The 23,546-nt window shown below is 36.5% G+C and overlaps 1 long non-coding RNA gene across 1 annotated transcript; it reads left to right on the top strand.

Annotated features, from left to right (window-relative positions):
• The first annotated feature begins 17,824 nt into the window (after nt 1-17,824).
• On the top strand, nt 17,825-21,006 carry LOC109388853 (uncharacterized). The gene is made up of 3 exons (XR_002125272.1): nt 17,825-18,058; nt 19,167-19,383; nt 20,990-21,006. It is a non-coding gene; the product is annotated as an uncharacterized LOC109388853 (long non-coding RNA).
• Nucleotides 21,007-23,546: the final 2,540 nt, after the last annotated feature.

A 23,546-nucleotide genomic window follows, 5' to 3' on the forward strand; every position in this document is an offset into this window, starting at 1 on the left:
GGCATGTAAAATGAAGTTGTTTGCAAATTCGTATCTCTTAATTTGGCACAAGGTAGCAATTTAAAGGAAAAAACTATGGATGGAAAAAAATCACTGCTTACAACAGCACTCGGAACCAGATGCGATTTTGATTGCATGTCTCCTCAAGTTGTAGAATTCATTAGCACCTATATAGTTCTTAGGTAATTTCAGACAAAGCCAGTTGCAATATTTAACCACAAGTTCATTCTCCTTTGTAGTTCTATAACTTCATTTTAGAAGTTTAAGTACACCAATTACTTCAACATTAAATACAGGTATAAAATACTCATTTCAAGTTCTTTCTCTTTTAAGTCTTGATCTATCTTAAATTTTTCTAAGTAATAAATTCTCAAAGGTTTATGCTACTATTTAAGCTAATTTTAGTTGTGAATATTAGAAAATATACCATATTGCATTTTTTATTAAATTCTAAATAAATTTTAATTACCCTGGTCTATCTTACCTTTTAATAAGATAATGCTTAAAAGGTAACTTACCAGCTCCTAAGTGTTCTCACTTTATTGAAAACTGTCTCTGGTCAACAAGGATGGGCCCCATCAGCCTGTTATGTACTAAACTACCTGACTCTGGCCAAAGCTGAGTTATTGGGGTGGATATATAATCTAACCTCCATCAATTTGATTCTCCTTCCTGGGGATTTGGAAAGAAAACTCAATTAGAATCAGCTGAGGCTGTTTACTTAAGCTGAATTGCTGCAGGGAGTCCTTTTTCTCCCCCATAAACACTAATAAGCAAAAGTAACAAAGGTAAAAATTTATTATCTTACAGACAAATACCAGTGCTATGGGCTGAATTATGTCCACCCCCAAATTCATATGTTGAAATCCTAACTCCCAGTACCTCAGAATGTAATTGTATTTAGAGATAAGGTCTTTAAAAGAGTAATTAAAATGAAGTCATTAGGGCGGGTCCTAATCCAATATGACTGGTGTCCTTATAAGACCAAGAAATTTGGATACAGATATTAATACATACAGAGGGATGGCACAGGGTGAAGATAGCCATTTATAAGCCAAGGAGGAAGGGTTGGAACAGATTCTTCTCTCATGGCTCTCAGAAGAACCCAACCCTGCCAACACCTTGATTTCAGACTTCTAGCCTATAGACTGAGAAGATAAATGGCTGTTTTTTAAGCCACCTAATATATGGCACTTTGTTACAGCAGCCCTAGCAAACTAATACAATCGTGAAAAGATGTGGTTTTGTTTGAGTTGCTTATGATAGAATATAAAAGCCTGAGGGAATAAGTATCAGAAGCAACAGAAGCAAAGGAGATGGTAAAACTGCTCTATGACACCACAAAAATCTGTTTCCCGCCTGAGGAGAGAAGGAGAAAGAATTCAGCAGCGAAGTTTGAAGTAGAAGGACTTTTATGGGTGAAGTACCAAATGAAATTTCTCAGGAGTCGCTGAACTTATCTCCAGCAGTCAGTGCTGATTATATTGCTGTGATATAAACCCCAAAACCTTCAACAGAGAAGATCCAAGATGGTGGAGTAGATAAACACTGTGCCTGCTTCCTTCCATGAGCACATTAAAATTTCAACTAAATTATAAAACAATCAACCTGGAGAACCATCTGAAGTCTGGCTGAACAGAAGTTTTCTAACTAAGGATATAAAAAATCCACGTCGAGACTGATAGGAGGGGTGGAGATACAAAACAAACTGGTCCCAAACCTATATGTGGTGGTTGAGAACCAGGAGGGATATCTCAGCCAGGGAGGTTCCCCCTAGGGGAGCAAGAGACAACAGCTCCACATCGGCCTCCCCACCCCAGAGTATGGGTGCTGGGAAGAGGAGCCCCACAGAATCTGGCTGTGAAAAACAGTGGGATTCCAAACATCCGGATGGGGCAGAAAGCTGCAGGAAACCCAGACATCCTCATAACCGGCCCATGAAGACTCACTCACAGGCACTCACCTTGGGCTCTGGCAGAGATACGATAACTTGAGGAACATCGGAGTGAGGGTTGGAGGGAAGTAGCCATTTTCCCTGTATGGGGTTTTTCTCCCATGCAGCCAGCAGGCAGGTGCCATCTTTCCTGTGTTGAGCCTGCCCCCTCTGGTCAATACTGAATCTGATTGGCTTGGTGAGCTCCACTGCTCTACCCTGCTGATTCCCTGAGACACCGCCCTACCCAGCTCACCCAACACCAGAGGCACTTTCTCCAAGAGCAGCCAGCCCTCCCTCACTGCATTCTTTCTTGAAAAATTATTGGAGTCCACAGGACCCAGGCAGGTGGCATCTGGCTTCAGTGTGCTCTGAGACTTGCTGAGTAGCTCCAGGCTCAGCACTGGCATCAGACCAGTCCACATTAATTCAACTCTTTCCACTCTAGTTGACTCCCTGAGACCATGCCTCAGCCAACTTGCATACCACATGAGGCTTTATCAGGGGCTGAACCTTAAGGGAGCCAGCAGGTGGCATCAGGCTTCAGGGTGTCCTGGCTTTTTGCGGAGCTACCCCAGGCCCGATTCTGGTGACAGCAATCCTCGGTTTGCAGTGTGGCCTCCCCCATTCGCCTCCAGAGTTAGCACGGGCAGCGAACAACCACAGAACACTGTAGCTCCTATCAAGTAGTCCCCAGCCAGTCACAGGCAGTGGGTGACCTGGGCCTGCACCAGAGCCCCTTGCAAGAGGCCTCAGAACCAACATACTTGGAGATTGGCTTAAGACCACAGCAGCGAACCACCCAGTTAGCTCCACAAGTGGCACACCCAAAGGGCAGTCTCAACAAGCACCAGAATCTCACTCAGTGTGGTAAGCCCCCTGCACAACAGCCTGTAAGCTGTGGACTTGGCCAAACCCCACAGCCAATCAGCCTGAGGGTCAATCCCACCCACTGACATGCCAAGCAATCAAGACTCAACTATAACAGGAGGGAACACACAACCCACACAAGGGACACTGTGACCAGGGAGACTGTGCCATCTGGGCCCCACAGGGCACTTACTACATAAGGCCACCCAGCCAAGACTGGGAGACATGGCAGATCTGCCTAATACATGGAAACAAACAAAGAGACAGTTAAAATGAAAAAAAAAAAATCCCAAATGAAAGAACAGGAGAAAACGCCAGAAATAGAACTAAATAATATGGAGTCATGCAACCTACCAGATACAGAGTTCAAAAGAATTGTTACAAAGATGCTCAAGGAAATTCTGCCCAAAATCAAAGTTGTTGCTCAGCTCCAAGGCTACTTCTGCTCTGTGTTTGCTCTCACAAATGGGGTTTATCTTCACAAACAGGTGTTCTAAATTTATTATGAAGAACCTAATTAAGTGCCTGATCTGTTAAAAAAAAAAAAGGTGAGGGAGGGATGATCAAGGAACTTAGTGAGAACATCAACAAAAAGATAGCAAGCATAAAACAGGGCATAGAAACCATAAAAAATAACCAATCTAGAAGTGAAGAGTACAGTAATTAAAATGAAGAATGCACTGGAAGGAATCAATAGCAGACAGGATGAAGCAGAGATCAAATCAACAGTTTGGAAGACAAAGTAGCAGAAAACACACAATTGAAACAGCAAAAGGAAAAAAAATTTAATAAATGAGGATAGTTTAAGAAACCTATGGGACATCAATTGTAACAATATTTGCATCATAGGGGTACCAGGAGGAGAAGAGAGAAAGCAAGGGATTGAGAACCTATGTGAAGAAATAATGACTGAACACTTTCACAGGAAATAGACATATAGTCGAGAAAGCACAAAGTCCCAAACAGAATGAACCCAAACAGGCCCACACCTCGACACATTATATTGGGTTGTTGGAAAAGTCATGACCCATGTTTGTAACAGATGGCACTAGTTCAGTTTTGGAAGTACTAGAGTCATTTGCATCTATGTTGTTGCTATGTCATTTGACAGCTGACAGTTCTAGCTTCATTCTAAAAAAAAATTGGGCAATTTGGTTAAGTTTTGGAGATTTTACAAGTTGAAGATGGAAGACCAAACTGTGCATTTTTGCCATATTTTACTGTTTTACTTCCATAAAGGGAAGAACGCGCGTCAAGCTTGTGAAAAGTTGCATAAAGTTTATGGTGACAATACTCTACAAGAATGTCAGTGCCAGTGCCAATGAGGGTTCACAAAATTCCGTGCTGGTGATTTTGATCTCAATGATGCTCCTCGGTCAGGGAGGCCCACCGAGGTTGATTACGACAAAATAAGGGCATTGATTGAGTTAAACCCACATTACATGACACAAGAGATTGCAGAAACATTGAACATTCATCATTCAAGTTTTCAGGACCACCTGAAGAAGCTGGGATTAAGCAAGTTCGATATTTGGGCTCCACATGAACTCAAAGAAGTTCATTTGACGGTGCATATAAGCATCTGCAATATGCTCATTAAATGTGAGGAAAACGATCCTTTTCTGAAGCGACTGATAACTGTAATGAGAAGTAGATTGTTTACAACAATGTGGTGTGCAAATGGTCTTGGTCCCGACGTGATGATTCTCCTCAAATGACATCGAAAGCAGACATTCATCAGAGGAAGGTTATGCTCTCAGTGTGGTGGGATTTTAAAGGTGTGTTTTTCAAGCTTCTACCAAGGAACCAAACAATCAATTAGAATACTCTCGGCAATTGGACAGTTTAAACGAATCCATTATTTAAAATCGTCCAGAGCTTGTTAATTGTAAAGGAGTTGTGTGCTCTATCACAACAACGTGAGACCACACACAAGTTTGATAACCTGTCAAAAATTACTGGAGCTTGGATGGGATGTGTTGCCACACCCACCATACTCGCCTGACCTTGTGCTGTCAGATTTCCACTTGTTTCACTCTCTTCAAAACCTCTTGCATGGTATAACATTCAATTCGAATGAGGCTGTAAATCAGCACCTTATTCAGGTTTTCACAAATAAAGACAACACCGTCTATGAATGAGGAATTATGAAGCTCACTGAAAGATGGCAAAAGGTTATTGAACAAAACGGGCAATATATCATTGATTGATCTTTGTTCTTTATATAAATAAATGACCTTAGAAAAGCATAGACAAAATATGTCATGACTTTTCTAACAACTCAATAATTAAAATGAAAAAGGTTAAAGACAAAGATAGAATCCAAAAAAGCAGCAACAGAAAGGCAACTAGTAACTTAAGGGAGCTCTGCTAAGACTGTCAGGTGGTTTCTCAACAGAAACTTTGCAGGCCAGAAGGGATTGGCACAAAATATTCAACATAATAAAAACAAAGGACCTACAACTAAGATTACTCTACCCAGCAAAACTATCATTTAGAATTGAAGGACAGATAAAGAGCTTCCCAGACCAGGAAAATTAAAGGAGTTCATCACCACCAAACCAGCATTGCAAGGAACATTAGAGTGACTTCTTTAAGATGAAAAAAAAATCAAAATTATGAATAATAAAATGGCAATAGCTACAAATATATAAACAATTACTTTCAGTGTAAATTGATTAAATACTCCTCTCAAAAGACATAGGAAGGCTGAATGAATAAGAAGACAAAACCCTTACATATGCTGCCTACAAGAGAATCACAGATGAAGACACACACAGATGGAAAGGAAAGAGATAGAAAAAGATATTTCATTAAAATGGAAACAAAAACAACAGAAAAAAGCTGGGGTAGCAATACTTATACCAGACAAAATAAACTTTGAAACAAAGGCTATAACAAGAGACAAAGAAGGACCCACGTCAGGGTTTTTATCTAAAGAAACCCAAACACTACTTCAAGAGAACATGTGCATCCATACGTTCGTTCCAGTATCTTTTCTGGCTTTTGTATCAGGGTAATGCTGGCCTCATAAAATGAATTTGAAAGTATTCCCTCCTCTCCAATTTTTTAGAAGAGTTGGTATTAATTCTTCTTTCAATGTTTGGTAGAATTCACTAGGGAAGCCACATGGTCAAAAGAAAGAGCCTTTCCACTTCTGGGTATTTATCCAAACAAACTCAAAAACAAAACTTAGAGGGGACGTGTGCATTCATATGTTTATTGCAGCATTGTTTACAATTGCCTGGGTTTACAAGAGGCAGCCTGGGTAACCACCAATGCATGAATAGGTAAGAAGGAGATGGTACATATGTATATACAACAGAATGTTGGTTGGCCATGGAAGGGAATGTGTTCTTGCCATCTGTGGTGGCATGGATGGACCTGGAGAGCATTGTGCTGAGTGGAGTATGCCAGACAGAAAAAGATGGATGCAATGTAATTTTGCTTATATGTGGAATTTAAAGAACAAAACAAAACAAAACAAAAAAACAGAAACAAACTCACAGATACCGAGTACATTTTGATCGTTGCCAGATGGAAGGGTAGTTTGAGGAGAGGGTGAAAGAGAAGAAGGAATTAAGAAGTACAAATTGGTTGTTACAAAGTAGTCACGGAGATGTAGGGTATAGCATAAGGAATATAGTCAATCATATTGTAATAACTATGTACAGTGCCAGGTGGGTACTAGACTAGTCAGGGGGATCACTTCTTAGATTATATAAATGTCTAACCACTATGCTGTACACCTGAAATTAATTTAAAATATTAAATGTCAACTGTAATTGAAAAATCTAAAAAGAGGAGAAAGGGAATAAGAAGACCAAATTTTCAGGTATGAAACAAGTCATGGGGATGTAATGTACAGCATAAGAAATATAATTGATAATATTGTGAAAGCAAGGTATGGTGTCAGATAGTTGCTGGACTTATGGTGATCACTTCTTTAGGTATATAAATGTCAAATAACTATGGTGTACACCTGAAACTAATATAATATTGTATGTTAGCTATGTTTTAATAGAAACTTTTTCTTTTTTCAAAGATTTTTATTGGGGAATTGAGGAAGGGGAACAGTGCTGGGGAATCAGGGGAAGAGGAAAAGACAAGTTGCTGTCCTTTTGTTCTTCAGTCTAGTTGTGGAGGACGTTGTTTCACTGGCCCATGTTGGTGTTATCATTGCACTCTTCCAGGGTGAGGCAGTCGTTCACCAGCCATTGTAAGGTCACTCACAGTGGCTCATGGCAGCTCACGAAAGTTGACGCCTGCTGCTGGCCAGCCCCACTGCAGTCTATGCTGTTTCCGGCGACTCACAGTAGCCCAGCTCCAGGTCAAGCTGTTGTTCACCATCTTAGGTGTAGAATGCACAGCATCACTGGCCCTCATGTGGGATCTGAACTGGGGCTCTGCTGCTCAGAGCTGGCGTCCCAAGCCAACTTCTAACCAACGTGCCATTCGGTTGGCCCAATAAAAACCCTTTTTAAAAGCCAGGGCTTTTCTTTGTTGGGAGTTTTTTGACTACTGATTCCATTTTCTTACTAGTACTTGGTCTGTTCAGATTTTCTATTTCTTCATGATTCAGTCTTCATCGGTTGTGTGTGTCTAAGAATTTATCCATTTCTTCTAGGTTATCTGCTTTGTTGGCATATAATTGTACATAGTAGTTTCTTGTGTTAAATGTATCCTCTTTCATTTCTGATTTTACTTATGAGTCTTCTCTTTTTTCTAGTCTACCTAAAGGTTTGTCCATTTTTTTAAATCTTTTTAAAAAAACAGTTTATTTGTATTGATCTTTTTTATTGTCTTTTTAGTTTCTATTTCATTTATTTCTGATCTGATGTTTGTTATTTCCTTCCTCCTACTACCTTTGGACTTTACCGTTTTTCTAGTTACTTGTGATGAAAAGTTTGGTTATTTATTTGATATTTTTCTTTTTCTTAATTTATCATTATAAACTTTCCACTTGAAACTGTTTTTGCTGCATCCTATAAGTTTTGGTATCCTATATTTCCATTTTCATTTGTTTCATGATTTTTTAAGTTTCCCTTTAAATTTCCCTTTTGATCCACTAGTTGTTCAGGAGTATGTTATTAAATTTCCACACATTTGTAAATTTTCTGGTTTTCTGCCTGTTATTGATATCTAGTTTCATACCATCACGGTCAGAAAAGATATTTAGTATGATTTCAATCTTACCATTTTCTAAAGCTGGTTTTGTGACCTATGTATGCTATATCCTGGAGAATAGTTCATGTGCACTTGAGAAGAATGTGTATTCTGCTGCTGGATGGAATATCCTATGTATGTTTATTAGGTACATCTAGTCTAATGTGGATGAACATTATGTATATATCCATTAGGTCCATCTAGGTAAATGTTTTCTTATTGATTTTCTGTCTGGATGATCTATCCATTGTTGAAAACAAGGTATTGAATTACCCTACTATTTTTTTTTTCATCAGTGAGGAATGTTACCAGGAGTGGGACTGAAGTTTAAGAAAAGTAAACCATAAAGTTTCAGAACTGAAAAGGACCCTGGAGAGTATCTAGCCCATAGCCCTAATTTTACAGACAGGGAAACTGATGCTTAAAGAAAAGAATAAATTTGCTCAGGTCACAAAGTCAAATAGAGTTTGGTTCAATTTATGCAATATGTATTTATTGAATGCTAACTCTGTTCCAGGCAAACCCTATGCTAGGTGTTGGAGGTACAGTGGAGAAGAAGGCAGATATAGACTCTGACCTCATTGAGTTGGTTTTTAATTGAGATATAATTGACATGTAACAAATTATTAGTATATATTATATATATAACATATTATATATATGAATGATCATCACAGTAAGTCTAGTTAACACCCATCTCCACTTCATTACATTTTTTTTTCTCATGATGAAAATTTTTAAGATCTCCTCTCTTAGCAACTTTCAAATATACAGCACAGTATACAACTTTTTAGTTTGATGTAGTCACACCTGTTTATACTTACTTGTTTTGTTGCTTTTGCTTTTGATATCAAATCCAAAAAATTATCACCAAGACCAATGTCAAGCAGTTTACTACCTATGTTTTCATCTAGGAGTTGTATGGTTTCAGGTCTTCTTTCAAGTCTTTAATTCATTTGAGTTGATTTTTGTATGTGGTGTAAAGTAGTGGTCCAGTTTCATTCTTTTAAATGAATGGAAAATTGGCTATCCTGTTTTTCCAACACCATTTTTTGAAGAGACTATCTTTTCCCCCATTGTATATTCTTGGCTACTTTATCATAAATTTATTAATCATATATGGATGAAGTCCCCAGCTATTATTGTATTGCACTCTCTCCTTTCATATCTGTTAATATTTGCTATATATATTTAAGTGATCCAATGTTGGGATATAAATATTTATAGTCATTATATCCTCTTGATGATTTGACCCCTTTATCATTACATAATGACCTTCTTTGTCTCTTGTTGTAGTTTTTGGTTTAAAGTCTATTTTTTCTGATATAAGTATAGCAACTCCTGCTTTCTTTTGGTTTCCATTTGTATGAAATATCTTTTCTATCCCTTCACTTTCAGTCTATGTGTTCCCTAAAACTGAGGCGAGTCTCTTCTGGTTGCATATAGTTGTATCTTTTTTTTATTAAATCTATTCAGCCACTGTATGTCTTTTGATTGGATAATTTAGTCCATTTACATTTAAAATAATTTTTGGTAAGTATGGACTCACTATTGTAATTTTGTTAATTATTTTTTGGCTATTTTGTAATTTATCTGTTATTTTCTTTTTCTCTCACTCTCTTCCTTTATGAGTTGGTGATTTCTGTAGTAGTATGTTTAGATTCCTTTCTCTTTATTTTTTGGTGTGTCTACTATAGGTTTTTTGCTTTGCAGTTACCATGAGGCTTACATAAAACATAGTTATAATAGTCTGTTTTAAGCTGTTAATAACAACTTCAAACATATACTAAAGCTCCCCATTTTAACTCTTCCCCAACCAACATTTTGCTTTTGATGGCAAAATTGACATATTTTTACCTTGTGTATTCATTAAAAAATTGTTATAGTAATTTTTAATACTTTTTTTAAAAGATTTTGATTTTATTGGGGAATTGGGGGAGAGGAATAGTGCTGGGGAATCGGGGAAGGGGAACAGACAAGTTCCTGTCCTTTGGTTCTTCAGTCTAGTTGTGGAGGATGTCGCTTCACTGGCCCATGTGGGTATTGTGATCATTGCACTCTTTCCAGGTAAGGCAGTCGGTCGCTGGCCATTGGATGGCCGCTCACGACGTCTCGTGGCAGCTCATGCTAGCTGCCAGCCACTTACGGTAGCTCACAGCAGCCCACTGGAGCCCCACTGGAGCCTATGCCATCACCGGTGACTCACGGCAGCCCAGCTCCAGGTCGAGCTGTTGTTCACCATCTTATCTGTAAAGGGCACAGCGTCACTGGCCCATGTGGGATCCGAACTGGCAGCCCTGCTGCTCAGAGCTCGTGCTCCCAACCCAACTCTTAACCAATGAGCCACTCGGCCAGCCCCAATACTTTTGTTTTTTAACCATCTTGCTAGTTTTATAAGTGATTTACCCACCACCATTATGACATTAAAGCATTCTGAACTTAACTGTATATTTACCTCAAAAATTTTGATGTGTTATGTTTTCATTATCATTTATCTCAAAATATTTCTAATTTCCAACTTTATTTCATCATTGACCCATGAGTTATTTAGGAGTGTGCAATTTAGTCCACCAATATTTGGGTATTTTCCACACATTATTCATTTACTGACTTCTAATTTAATTCTGTTGAGGTCAGAAAATATACTTTATATGACTTGAATCTGCTTAAATTTGAGACTTGTTTTAGAACCCAGAATATGATCTATCTTGGTAAATGTTCCATGTACACTTAAAGAGAATGTGCATTCAGTTGTTTTTAGGCCAAGTGATCTACAGATGTCAATTACATCAAGTAGGTTGATTGTGTTAAGTCTTCTGCACTCTTATTGATTTCCTGTCTACTTATTCTAACAATAATTGAGAAAGGGGTATTGAAATCTCCATATACAATTATTAAATATAATTATGAATTTGTTCTGTTTTCCTTTCAGTTCTATCAGCTTTTGCTGCACATATTTTTATTTATATCGTTGGATGATAAATACGAGTCCTGACAATTAAGTTCGTGAGTTTGTTGCAACAATATTGCTAACCTTTTTTTGATATCAGAAGGATTATTCATTATGAATTTGTACTATGGGGACAAACAGTTAACCAAGTTTACTATTTGGAAGTGCTGAAAAGGCTGTGTGAATAAGTTAGATGACTTGAACTTTCTTCCAACAATTCATGGCTCTTGCATCACGACAATACACCAGCTCACAGGGCACTGTCTGTGAGGGAGTTTTTAGCCAGTAAACAAATAACTGGATTGGAACACCCTCCCTACTCACCTGATCTGGCCCCCAATGACTTCTTTGTTTACCTGAAGATAAAGGAAATATTGAAAGGAAGACATTTTGATGACATTCAGGACATCAAGGGTAATATGACGACAGCTCTGATGGTCATTCCAAAAAGAGTTCCAAAATTGCTTTGAAGGGTGGACTAAGCTCTGGCATGGGTGCATATCTTCGAAGGTGACCATAGTGATATTCAGCAATGAGATATGTAGCACTTTTTCTAGGATGAATTTGTGAACTTAATTGTCTGACCTCATATGAAAGATTAGGTTTCCTTGATGAATTAACCCCTTTATCATTTTGAAATGACCCTTTTTTTCCTTGATAATATTCTCTCATCTAAAACCTATTTTGTCTGATATTAATATAGCCACTCCAGATGTCTTTTGATTAGTGTTAGCATGGTGTGTCTTTTATGATTCTTTTGCTTTTAATCTATGTGGGTCTTCATATTTAAAGTATATTTATTGGTGAAAGCATATAGCTGAGTTTTGCATTTTTATCCAACCTGACAATCTCCGTGAGACCACTAAAGTCTACCTGGGTTACCCTTCTCTTCACGATGGCCTGGAAACTCTCTCTAGGCAGTATGCTGAGGTGATTATAAGGCTCATCTTGTTTGTTACTTTCTCTTAAACAGATAACTGTTCTTTGTTAACTGATATACAATGTCTTGAAAACCATGTTTTATACATTTTGTCCTTGTTTTTTTCAGGCGGTAAGGTAAATCTGATTCCTATAACTCCATCTTGGCTGGAAGCAGAAGTCTTAATGTTTCCCTCTTAATGTTATAGTACCTGCAAACTTCTTCAAAGGAGTGCTCTTGGGTCACTTCTCTTGGAAGGCCAAAAGTGCCTGGAAGTTTACAAATCCCTGAAGTAGCCAGTAGCCAGTGACTGGTTCAGGAGTATGAAAGCCTAGTTCCTTTGCCTCTACTAGGATAAACTCTTTCCAGAGTAAGTTACACTCTGGAGCTCCCTGACCAGGCTGATGCTAAAGTCATACTTTTGCTTTTCTTATTCTCCTTTCTGGTCCTGCCTCCCTGACTCTCTTACTGGTTTCATATTGGTGTACATTTCTAATAAATCACTTGCCACTGAACCCATATGTCAGTGTCAGCTTTTGGAGGATACGAGCTTGCATTTTAAAATTGCTCTTCTATAAAATGTCTCTTTGATTGGCCTATTTTGCTTTTGCTCCCACATTTTTTTGAGTTGTTTACTTGCCAAAAAAACTGTAGAATAAACTGTTGAGCTAAATAGATATTTAGAATATATCCAACTAAGCTCCATCATTTAATAAATGAAACAATTGAGGCTTAGAATGTTAAATAAATAATTAATCCATGTTTACATACCCTAAGAGGAACTGAGGCAAGCTCAAAATCAGGTTTCCTGATTTGGGCATATTCAGGTAAAATATGCTCTTAATTTCATAGTGATCAGGTTTTACTAGCTGTTAGATAGTATTTTGCAAACACTTGCTTATGAATATTGGCAGATATAAATGTGAACACTTTTTCTGCAGGTGCAAGTTTGTACTTGTAACAGTTTGATTGCCTTCCTCATTTTATGATCTTTTAACATTAACTCTTGGTGAAGAACAAATTTAACACTTGCATTTTAAAAAATCTTTTAAATTTAATTCTCATACCAAAAGCCAATCATATTCATCTTCTCTATCTCCACCTTCCTTCCCCCCTCCCATCCTCTCTCCCTCTCTCTTCCTCTCTCTCTTTCCTTCCCTTAGTCATAGGCAAGTTGATTTTGAAGTAAAAATCACAGTCTTCATAACATACCGGTGTGCGATGACCCTATTTGCTGCTGTGTCTTGGTGGCCATGTTGAAATTTAAGCAAAGAGAAGTGGAGACACTTCTGGATTCCATGTTTTCATCTTTCTTAATTTACTCCTATTTTGTAGCACATCATTTAATAGTTTCTTAATTTTACTTTCTGGTAGATTTCTTCAACTTCATCTTCCAACTCCTGTTGACTTTATTCCTGCTATCATATTTTTTACTTTCCAATATCTCTTTTATTCTCCAAAAGTTGTACTTTTAGATAGCCTTCTGTCCTTGTTTTATTTATTTATTTATTTACTTACTTACTTACTTACTTATTTATTTGTGCATGTAAGTGACATGATCAGATGATAAACGTTTTAAGGGGTGGAGTTAGGATTCAGACATGGAAATCATCCTTCTAACCCTCACCCTTTGACTTTATTTGGGGGATGTGACATAAGGCAAGGGTGTTTTGCATTTCATGGATCTTTTCCCCATGGTCCAGGGGAGTGTTTGGAGGTGATGCAATTCTACTCTTCCAGGAAGGTTGTGAGAAAAACAGGAATCAGGCGGGCTGTGGTTGGGGTTTGGGAGAGAAAGACAAGCTTCACTGGAAACGGGTGATTTTGAGAAGAGTGGCAAAGGCTGAAGGTGTATTGCAGATAGTTGCAAAAGGACTGGGTGATGAGAAAATGAAGGCGGGAGACATGGAGCGATATTTCAAGAAGCTTGGCATTGAATAACAAGAGAGATAATTACGGTGATAGCTGATGTGGAAGGAGGGACAAGGGCGGGGCTTCAAGTGTGTTGAGCTATCCTTTGGTTTACCTTGTTTTCTGCATGTTTCACATATCTCTTTGCCTGGGAGCTCAGTCTGAAACTCTGGTTTCTTGTAGCTTTAACTTCAGGGTAAAAAGGCAAATTTTATGTGAATCTGAATTAGGGCTCCTGATGTAAAACCCCTGGACCCTGATCCGGCCGTTACCAAAGAATGGAAATGTGGATCCGGAGAGGCAAGGTTTAATTAAGCAGGAGCAGTTTTATTGCAAAAGCGCAAGAGAAGCGAGAGAACAGCTCTCTGCGGGACCACAAAAAGGGGGATTTGAAAATGAAATGTCCCCTGTTCTTGTTTTATGTAATCAGCATCTTCTAGTTCTTTGAAGATATTAATATAGGTGGGCTTTATTATTATTATTGTTATTATTCTCCCTACGTTGGCAATTTTCTATAAATTCTTTTTATCTGTTGGTTCCTTTCTTGTCTCTTTCATGTTAGATGCTCTATATATCTTAGAATGAGGCATAAAAATGCTGATTTGAAACTCTGTGTGCCTAGCTGGGATTTATTTATTTATATTAGGGTGATATTGGCTGGTAGGCTTAATATTAGACTAGGGTTTCTCATCTTTGGCGTTATTGACATTTTGAACTGGATAATGGTTTGGAGGGGGTGGGGCAGGCAGAGGGGAGGATGTGCTGTCCTGTTCATTTTAAGATGTTCAGTAGCATCCCTGGCCTCTGTGCAGTAGAAGCCAGTAGCACACCTCTCCCCCACCAACACACACAGTTGTTTACAATCAAGACTTTCTCCAGACGTTGCCAAATTGCCCCTGGGGTAAAACCATCCCTAGTTAATAACCACTGCATTAGGGCGATGAGAGTTTTGAGATTGCCTTGGAGAGAATTTCTCTAGTTTTCTGCTTTGTGAGTGAGGCGTACGAACCTGGTCACTAGTATTCAGAAGCCAAGCAGAGGAATGGACCTGGGCATCTCACCATTCCATATAGAGACTTTAACTTAATCTCTGTGGAAGGCAGGATAGCAGCCTCTCAAAGATGTCCACGTTCTAACCTCGCGAACCTGTGAATATGTTACGTTACATAACATGGGGAGATTATCCTGTATTATACAGTTGGATTTAAACATGGAAGAGGAAGGCAGCAGAGTCAGTGTTAGAATAAGGCAATGTGAGAAAGACTTGACTGGCCATTGCTGGCTTTGAAGATGGAAGGGGGCCATGAGCCAAGAAATGCAGGCAGCCTCTCAAAGCTAGAAAAGACAAGAAAACAGATTCTTTCCCAGAGCCTCCAGAAAGGAATTCAACCCTGCTGACACCCTGATTGTAGCCAGTGAGACCCATTTTGAACTTCTGACCTCCAGAGCTGTGCGATAATAAATTTGTGTTCTTTCAGACCACTTAGTTTGTGGTAATTTTTTATAGCAGCCATAGGAAACTAGTACAATCTCACTGCTTTCAGTGTGGTACTTCATCATTCGCCCTCATCCCTTCCTGGTATGTTCAAGGCTAGAGCCAATCTGGGACTTTCTCTCCCAGCATGAATCAACAAGTTCTACCTATCTTCTGTCAACCAACCCTCCCATTTAAAGCCTTCTCCTAAACTCCCTCAAAACATTTAGAAGTACCTTGTGCCTCCAATTCCTAAAGTTATCTAGGATTCTGCAGCAAAGATAGACTGGCTTTTTATCATTGCAAGTAGACTTCCTCTTTCTCTATTCTGCTAAATCAGTCATCACTCACGTGCATTCCTTCTTCCAAAATTTACGGACATCTCTTGTCTGCTACCTCTCTCATTCTTTTTGATCCTTAAGAGTTCATCGTGTTTGGGTTCTTTGCTATTTACTGTTTTGGTCATTTTAGTGGGACTTGAGAAATAATGAAAACAAACACCCATATTTAACTACTATGTTTAACTAGTTTTATTTTTAGCTGACATTTTATTGGGCATTTATTGTGTACTAGATTTTTGGATAAAGCCTCATGTGAATTATATTATTTAAACCATATAATAGCTCTAGGAGATAGCAACTGTTACTTTCATTCACATTTAATAAATAAAACTAATGCTTGACTTAGGTGACAAAGCTAATAATATGGAACAGAACCAGGAAGGAACCCAAGTCTTCCTGAATCCCATTTTCCTAACCAATCTTGTTCATTTTTACAAGTTTCACTCTAGAGCAGAAGTCAGCAAACTATGGCCCATTGATCAGATCCAGCCTGTCACCTACTTTATTAAGTTTTATTGGGACAAAGCCACACCCATTCATTGACTATTGTTTACATCTGTTTTTGTGCTACAATGTTAGAGTTCAATAGTTGAAACAGACTTCAATAGTTAAAACAGAAGTCCTAAAATATTTGCTCTCTGATCCTTGTGGAAAAATTTGCTAGGCCCTTCTCTAGAAAATAACCTTATTACTAAGTTTTCAGGTCATGGTGTCCTCAAGTACTTAAAACTTTTATTACTGTATCAAATCAAAGGCATTCTTTTCATTGTTCCCTCAACCTTTTGTTATATTGCAGATATCAATCTTTGATCATGGTTAAGAAAGGAAAGTCTCTAAAACCATCTTTTTTGTGAAATTTTTCCCATAGTCAGTCGTATTTGCTCCCTGTTCTGTGCTCCTACATCAGTTATTACAATTATAGCACTTAATGCAGTTTGATTCACATAATAGTTACTTTTTGTAATTCCCGTTGGATGTAGCAAGTGCTGGTGCTGAGTATATATTTACATAAGCATTTATTAAATACTTTCTAAGTGTTGGTGTTTTGGACACTGGAGATACAAAAATAAATATGACAACTTTGGATTAATATGTATCTTATTTAATTAAGTACAAAAAAAAATAGAAAAAAAGCAGGAGTCTGGGCTGGTGGTCCCTGAAACAGCTGCAGCATAATCACCATAAGGGCTTGAATAACATCCCAGACGTACTGAATCAAAACCTCTGGGGGTGAGGGCCAGTAATTTGTGTTCTTAATCAGCATTTCAGATGATACTTAAGCAGGGAAGTTTGAGAATCGCTGCATCAGTAGATAGAAAAGACTGTTTCTAAATGTGCAAGTAATATGACAGAGTAAGAACATGACCGTCTCACATGGTCTCCTTTAATACAAACCAATTTCTGTCAAAATATGATCTTGTGTTGCTCATTCCTTCCTTCCAAAAGATTACTAGACATGCTTACCTAGAAATTTGGACATTCTTCCCATCTCTTACTAAATGTATCTTTTTCACCATTGTAACCCTGTACCAGGCACAGTTCCTGGCACCTAGTGGATATCAATAATTTGTGTTCAGCTATTGCATACCCAAAGTAAAACTTCTCCAAGTTGTCCTAATATGTAGAATAGTATTTTTCCAATTTTAGACTGCGATGGTATAAGGATCGTTTGAGTACAAAGAAGATTAACACACCCAGGTAAATGTTTAGTCTATCTCCATCTTGTTTTCCTCCCTCTAGAAACGCTTCTTTCTAGCTCTCAGGGCCTCTGTTCTTGTGGGAATATCAACCTCCCCATTAAGGCTAAGCTAGACCGAACAGAGCCAAGTGGGCTCGTGGAAAAGGTCAAGCATTACGGATTCTTCTTCATGTAGATATTCTCTTTCTAGAAGCTTTAGCCTGCAGAGAGCCCTAGAGTACATTTAAAAAAGGCTTACCTACCTCTGAGGATGATAGATACTCAAGTATCTACAATGCGAGTTTTATAACAATGGACTCTTGCTATACCTGACACAGATCTACCCCTCCCACTAGAACGCTGAATTATTTTGCTGGAGGCTACAACATTCTGAGCAGTTTATTGGGAGTTGCAGGTGGGGATAACTCACCCGGTACAAGCTTAGCAGAGCTGAGCCGCTGCAGCTTGTTGGGCTAGCCTTTGATGCAGACTGGTTGGACAGGTTCTGGATCTACAGAAGAACCGGTTTTACTGGCCTGTTATGCCAACATATTCTGGTTTGATTCCATGTTCCACAGACGGTAGAAACCTGCCCAGCCAGTTAAATGAAAGACATATTAGGTTATCCATTGCACACCGTATATAGCTTAGATGCAGCACAACTCTTCCACATAGCAGTAGTGTCTAGTAAACTCTAGCGTGGTCCAGAGAGGTGGCTTCCACTGATTTCCTGTTTAAGTTCATAGCTTCAGGGAAAGTCAGCAGTGAAACACCTGCTTTTGACCAAGAGCAGAGGGTTTCTAAATGAATTGAAGGGTAAGTTAATACATTATTCTTATATTTCTCAATTTTCTGTGCACTTTTGGAAGGTTAAATTAAATGATGTTTTAAGAAGATGTCTATTTTAAATATGATAATAACTGCATTATGCCTTTTATGTAAAACTGGTTATATATGGTTTCATAACATTTGCATATATGTTCACTGATTTGTTTGGATAAAGGTTATTTTGTATATAATACACTTTTGCTATACTTTTTGTAAGTTAGGCATGGCTATAGTCATTTAAAAAGCTGAGTTGAATAAGTTTGCTAAATATATTTCACCTATTAATGATTCATCTTAAGCCATCTACTTCTTTGATAATATCTTATTATGTTTTATAGGCTGTTGCTATACAGGAACAATTTTATATGGTAAATCTAATTGCGGATGAAATAATAATTGCTTTTTTAAGGTTTTTTAAAAAAAAAATGGTGTTGGCTTCCTTGGTGATCCTAAGTACATTAGAGGAACAATTCACAGCAAGAATTGAGGAGTGTGAAAAAAAAACATTGTGGAATCTGGTAACTGATTAACTATTGGAGCTCAAAAGCACTTGCTGAGCTGAATAGAAAGGAATGAAGACAAGTTTTGTCATGCCTTATTACATCTGAACAACTTTTGGGGTTAAAGAAAATTTGTATCTTCCTTTCCTTTATATTTTAAAATAATTATGTTATGTCTCTCTTTCATTGATCCAATTAATTTATGTTAGTAGTTTGTGTCATTTAAAATGAAAGTTACCAATCCCTTTAGATTTATTTTGGCATACCCAAACTACCCCCTTAATATTAGGTTGAATTGAATGCATGCATCTTCTTGGCATTCAATTTAACATTACAGTTTACACATGAATTTATTTGGAAATTAAAATAACTTTTTAAACAGATTTATACTGAATATTCTCCTGTCAAAAGCTATCTGTAAGCCATCTTAATACAACTTTGCCTTGAACTGAGCAAGACTAATGCACACTTCATTGTCCCTAGAGTCCTTACTTTGTCATTATGTTCAAACTCAAAGGTAATAAGTTTCTTTAGAATGTTTATAAGTGAGAATAAATATTCAGATGAGATTTCTTTTTTTTTTTTTTTTTTTTTAGTGAAACCCTTTGGATGCTTTTTTACTCCAAAGCAATTCTGCATAAAACTGCTGATAATTCAGCTAAACTTCTAAAAAGCCATGTAATGTTGAATCTGCAAAAGGAATGTGCTGATTCAGCAAACCAAAATTAATTTTATTCAGCATAAGCTATATTCTGACAATTTGGGGGAAATATGGATCAAAATTTTCAGTTGGTTGAATTTTTCTTTTTTCAGGTAAGGCATAGACATATCAATAGAGTATACTTTTAGTTTTTTTGGTGAATATATTATATATGGTAATTTAAAAATTTTAAACCATATAGTGTTTAAAATACAGGGCTTACTATTTGGAAATAAATTTAATTTGGAATTCCAATTTATTTATTGAGCATTTTTATGTTTATGATTTTGAGGAAAGCAATTTAAGAACTAGATATATATTTCATAAAAATCCCTGGGTAAAATTTTAAGCCTAACTCTACATTTTGGAGAGGGATTCTATAGTTTTCGTTTAATAGGATTTTCAGTTTCAAAAATATGGAAATCCTATTAAACATGACTGTTATGTATTTTCCATAAATCAATTCCTTTAAAACATTCATACATTGTGATGTTTTGATTAAATTAAGGATATGCGGATTTATCAATCAAATTAGGAGTGTGTGTGTGTGTGTGTGTGTGTGTGTGTGTGTGTGTGTGTGTTTTATATGACCCTACATTATCTCAGGGCCCAGGTCAAAAAGTGTTCTACTCATTTAAAAATCTTTCAATTCTTTAATTCTCATTAGATGAATTTCTTTATTCCTAGCGACACAGTTTCACACAATGACTGTTTTTGTCAACAATGTTAGCTTTCTTAACAACAGTAACCTCTTTCCTTCCTGAATATCTTCATGTGTTTCCTAGCAAAAGCACTTAGAATCCTAACATTTTTGAGCCAGAAGGACTCTTAAATATAACTAATGAATCCAACTCCTCATGTTTGAGTTGAATGAAAAGCCCCAAAATGTAGGTGAATCACCACTATACAACTTAAGGGTAGATCTGGCACCAGAACATCTCAGTTTCCTGAATACCAGCCCAGACTAATAGTTTTTTTCACTACCCTACATTGACTCTTCTGAATGCTACATGAAATCTAATCTGTTTTCTAAAGGATTTGTAAAAAGATAAAATTGTATTGTAGAGTTATGTTAATGAGTCTTTGCTGAACTAAGAAATTATTTGTTTTTATATTTTAATCTATATCATTATTGTCCCCAAACTTTTTTTGTCATAGTAGCTGAATTTATGGAGTTGTCATTGGTAATGAAGGTGACTAGCCCTTCAAACCCTAATCTCTTAATGCCAAATTAAAATTTTGCATCAAACTGATACATTCCTTAATATTTGCTTCATATTCCCCTTCATATTTGTGGATCTTGCTGTCATTTTCTGACTTAATATTGCTTTAAACTATCTCAACTGTTTATTTTCTTAGTATGTATGTATTCTTGTATTGTTTTAGTCACTGTTATATGGATATGTATAGTTTAGGATTTGCCTAAAAAGTTAGTACATCTAAAATTTGGCTAGAACTGACAGGAAAATTTCAATAAGGTTATGACCAGAACTGCAGGATTCAAAACCCATGTTTGAAATGATAGAAGCTATATTTAAGTGGTAAGCTCTTAATACAGTGCTATGCACACAATTGATCAAAATTCTTTAAATGTTTTTAACTTTAGGAATGCAAGGAAATGGGATCACAGAAAGCCTGAGAGCCAAGGTCTCCAAAAATTTTCAATTCTAATTCCTAGAGCTAAATGTTAATTTTCCTAATCCCCTTATCTTTTCACAGGGAGAATCCTACCTGAGGGATGCTTCTAAATTTGGTAAGTTTAGTTCAGTCCAAGTGGACTCTGGAATATAATCACCTCCATTTGTTTTCTCATCTTTACAGACAAGAGAATGGGTAGTTATATTGAAAAATATAGGGGCATTTCAGATGGGTTTGAATACTGACTCTGCTACAAACCAGTTTACCCTTGGGAAGTACTGAACCGTCTGAGTTCTCCTTTCTTCATCTGTAAATTAGGGAAACTAATACCATTCTCTAAAGAATTGTTGGAAGGGTTATATGATATATGGTGTATAAAACACCTAGCACAGTTCCTAGAACATCGTAGGAGCAACAAATGTCAATATCCTTTCCACCCCATTAATAGAATATATAATAAATTTCAACAAATAGCTTGAGTAAGTGAAGTCAAAGCTTAACTTAGAACATATATTTCATTTTTGTCAGAGAGATAAAAATTTAATCAGCAACTTTGGACAGCATTAAGATCTAATATCAGAAAATATTTAACCTTATTAAATTAGAAACCCATATAATTGAAACCAATTAAAGAGTCAAGAAGCCTTTTTTAAACATATTTGAGAGCAATATACTAAAGTAATTAAAAGGTTTAAATAATTTTTAAAAATCCAAATTTCAATCATTTATACCAAAAAAAAAGAATTGTGACATAGACCAAATTATACCTTACTTGTGCCTAGCAATGGAGTTTTTCAAGGACACTTTATATCTATTTATATCTATTATCTCATATGACATCAAATTATTTGTCCAAAGATTTCTATATGTTCAAAGGATTATGCTCTTTCTACTAAAAAGTGAATTCTTCAGGGCTCTAGAATGCTTTTTCCTCCAAAAGATGCTCTTCCAAATTAAATTTATTGTAGGTCAGTATTAAACTGTACTGCATTTCTTTGATAGTAAATGATAAGGAGGGTGAGTCCAAAGTGTTTTGGATGTAATACGTAAGGTAGGATAGAATTGAACATTTTCTAAAAATAATATTAAATTAGCCTCAGATGCATTAGTTGATTAGGAGATAGAGCCAATGAGCAAAGTTCACATGCAAGATACGCTTTTATGAAATGCACGTCATCATCAGAAGGTAGCTCAGAATAGTGTGACAAAACATTCCAAGAGCTAAGAGCAGGAATTTGGTTATGACTTGATACTAGAACCAGCAAATGGATTCACAAACTGATCTTATTGAGCTCTTGCAAGACGTTTAATTGTTATACAAATAAGCTTAGTACTGACAATATAATTTAAATTTATATCCATGGTAAATGAATTTGTTTTTCTCAAATTCTCAAGTTTGTATGTAGATGGTATACCTAAAGACAAATGTACTGCTTACCAATTAAGCTCACTAATTATACATTCTTATTAAAACTATTTTATTAGATACATAAGCAATTTAGTCTTATGTAACTATTAATTTGCACTTATTTTTATGCATTTAGAGTGGATATTACTATAAACAATTGAAAAGTAACAAATTTAAAATATATTTTTTAAATGTTTCTATATAAATACAGATGCTTCTCAGCTTATGATGGGGTTATATCCCAATAAACCCATCAAAAGTTGAAAATATTGTTAAGTCGAAAATGCATTTACTACCACAAGGTAGAGTATCAGTTGCTTACCCTCGTGATCACATCACTGACTAGAAGCTATGACTTGCTGATGCTAGCTAGCATCAGGAGACAGTATAGTACTGCATATTGCTAGAAAAGTTCAAAATTCAAAATTCCAAGTAAATTTATTTCTACTAAATAAATTCACATTGCTTTCGCACCATCATAAAACTGAAAAATCGTAAGTCAAACCATCATAAATAGGGCACTGTAGCTAATTTAGATAATTCAGGACTAACAACTAAATTTACTATGCATCTAAAATGAACTGGGATATAGAGAATGTTATAGTTCATCATATTAAAGACATATAGCCTTAAAAATAATCATAAAACTATTATCTTAGAAGTTATTACTGACAAAGTAAAAATATAACTTGTGTGGCAAATTTTTAGTTTCAAAGTTCTATCTTAAGTCTATTCCCTTGAAAGTTCATTGCCTACTGTTTCTACAATGATTTAGATTAAGAGTGAGAAAAACTTTACAACACAAAAACATTTTAAGTCTAATGAATTTCAGAATGAATCTTGAAACATTGAGAAATACAAGATCAATAACTTTATGCAGTTTGCAATACAATATTTTTAGAGCAATTCAGAGAATTCTGTGATGAAGTCTTCTATAAAAAAAATTTTACATCTAACATATACAGGTCAAATTTGGAGGGCAGAGGTCTCCTTACTGAAAGTAGATGAAATACTATCTGAGATGGTAGGATCATTCATTTTCTGAAAATATACATATTATAATCAATTTTCAATAACACAATGAGAACTGAATGGTAAATACCATCTACATAGCATTTTTGTGAGCTGTTAAATTCTGCTTTAGTCACTTTCCAAGTAATTGTCTGACAAAATTTAAAACAAATATATGTTGCTCAAGAACAAATATACTGTTTTTTAAATATAGTATAG

This window comes from Hipposideros armiger, unplaced genomic scaffold (assembly GCF_001890085.2).
Source record: "Hipposideros armiger isolate ML-2016 unplaced genomic scaffold, ASM189008v1 scaffold_209, whole genome shotgun sequence".
NCBI classification, from domain to species: domain Eukaryota; kingdom Metazoa; phylum Chordata; class Mammalia; order Chiroptera; family Hipposideridae; genus Hipposideros; species Hipposideros armiger.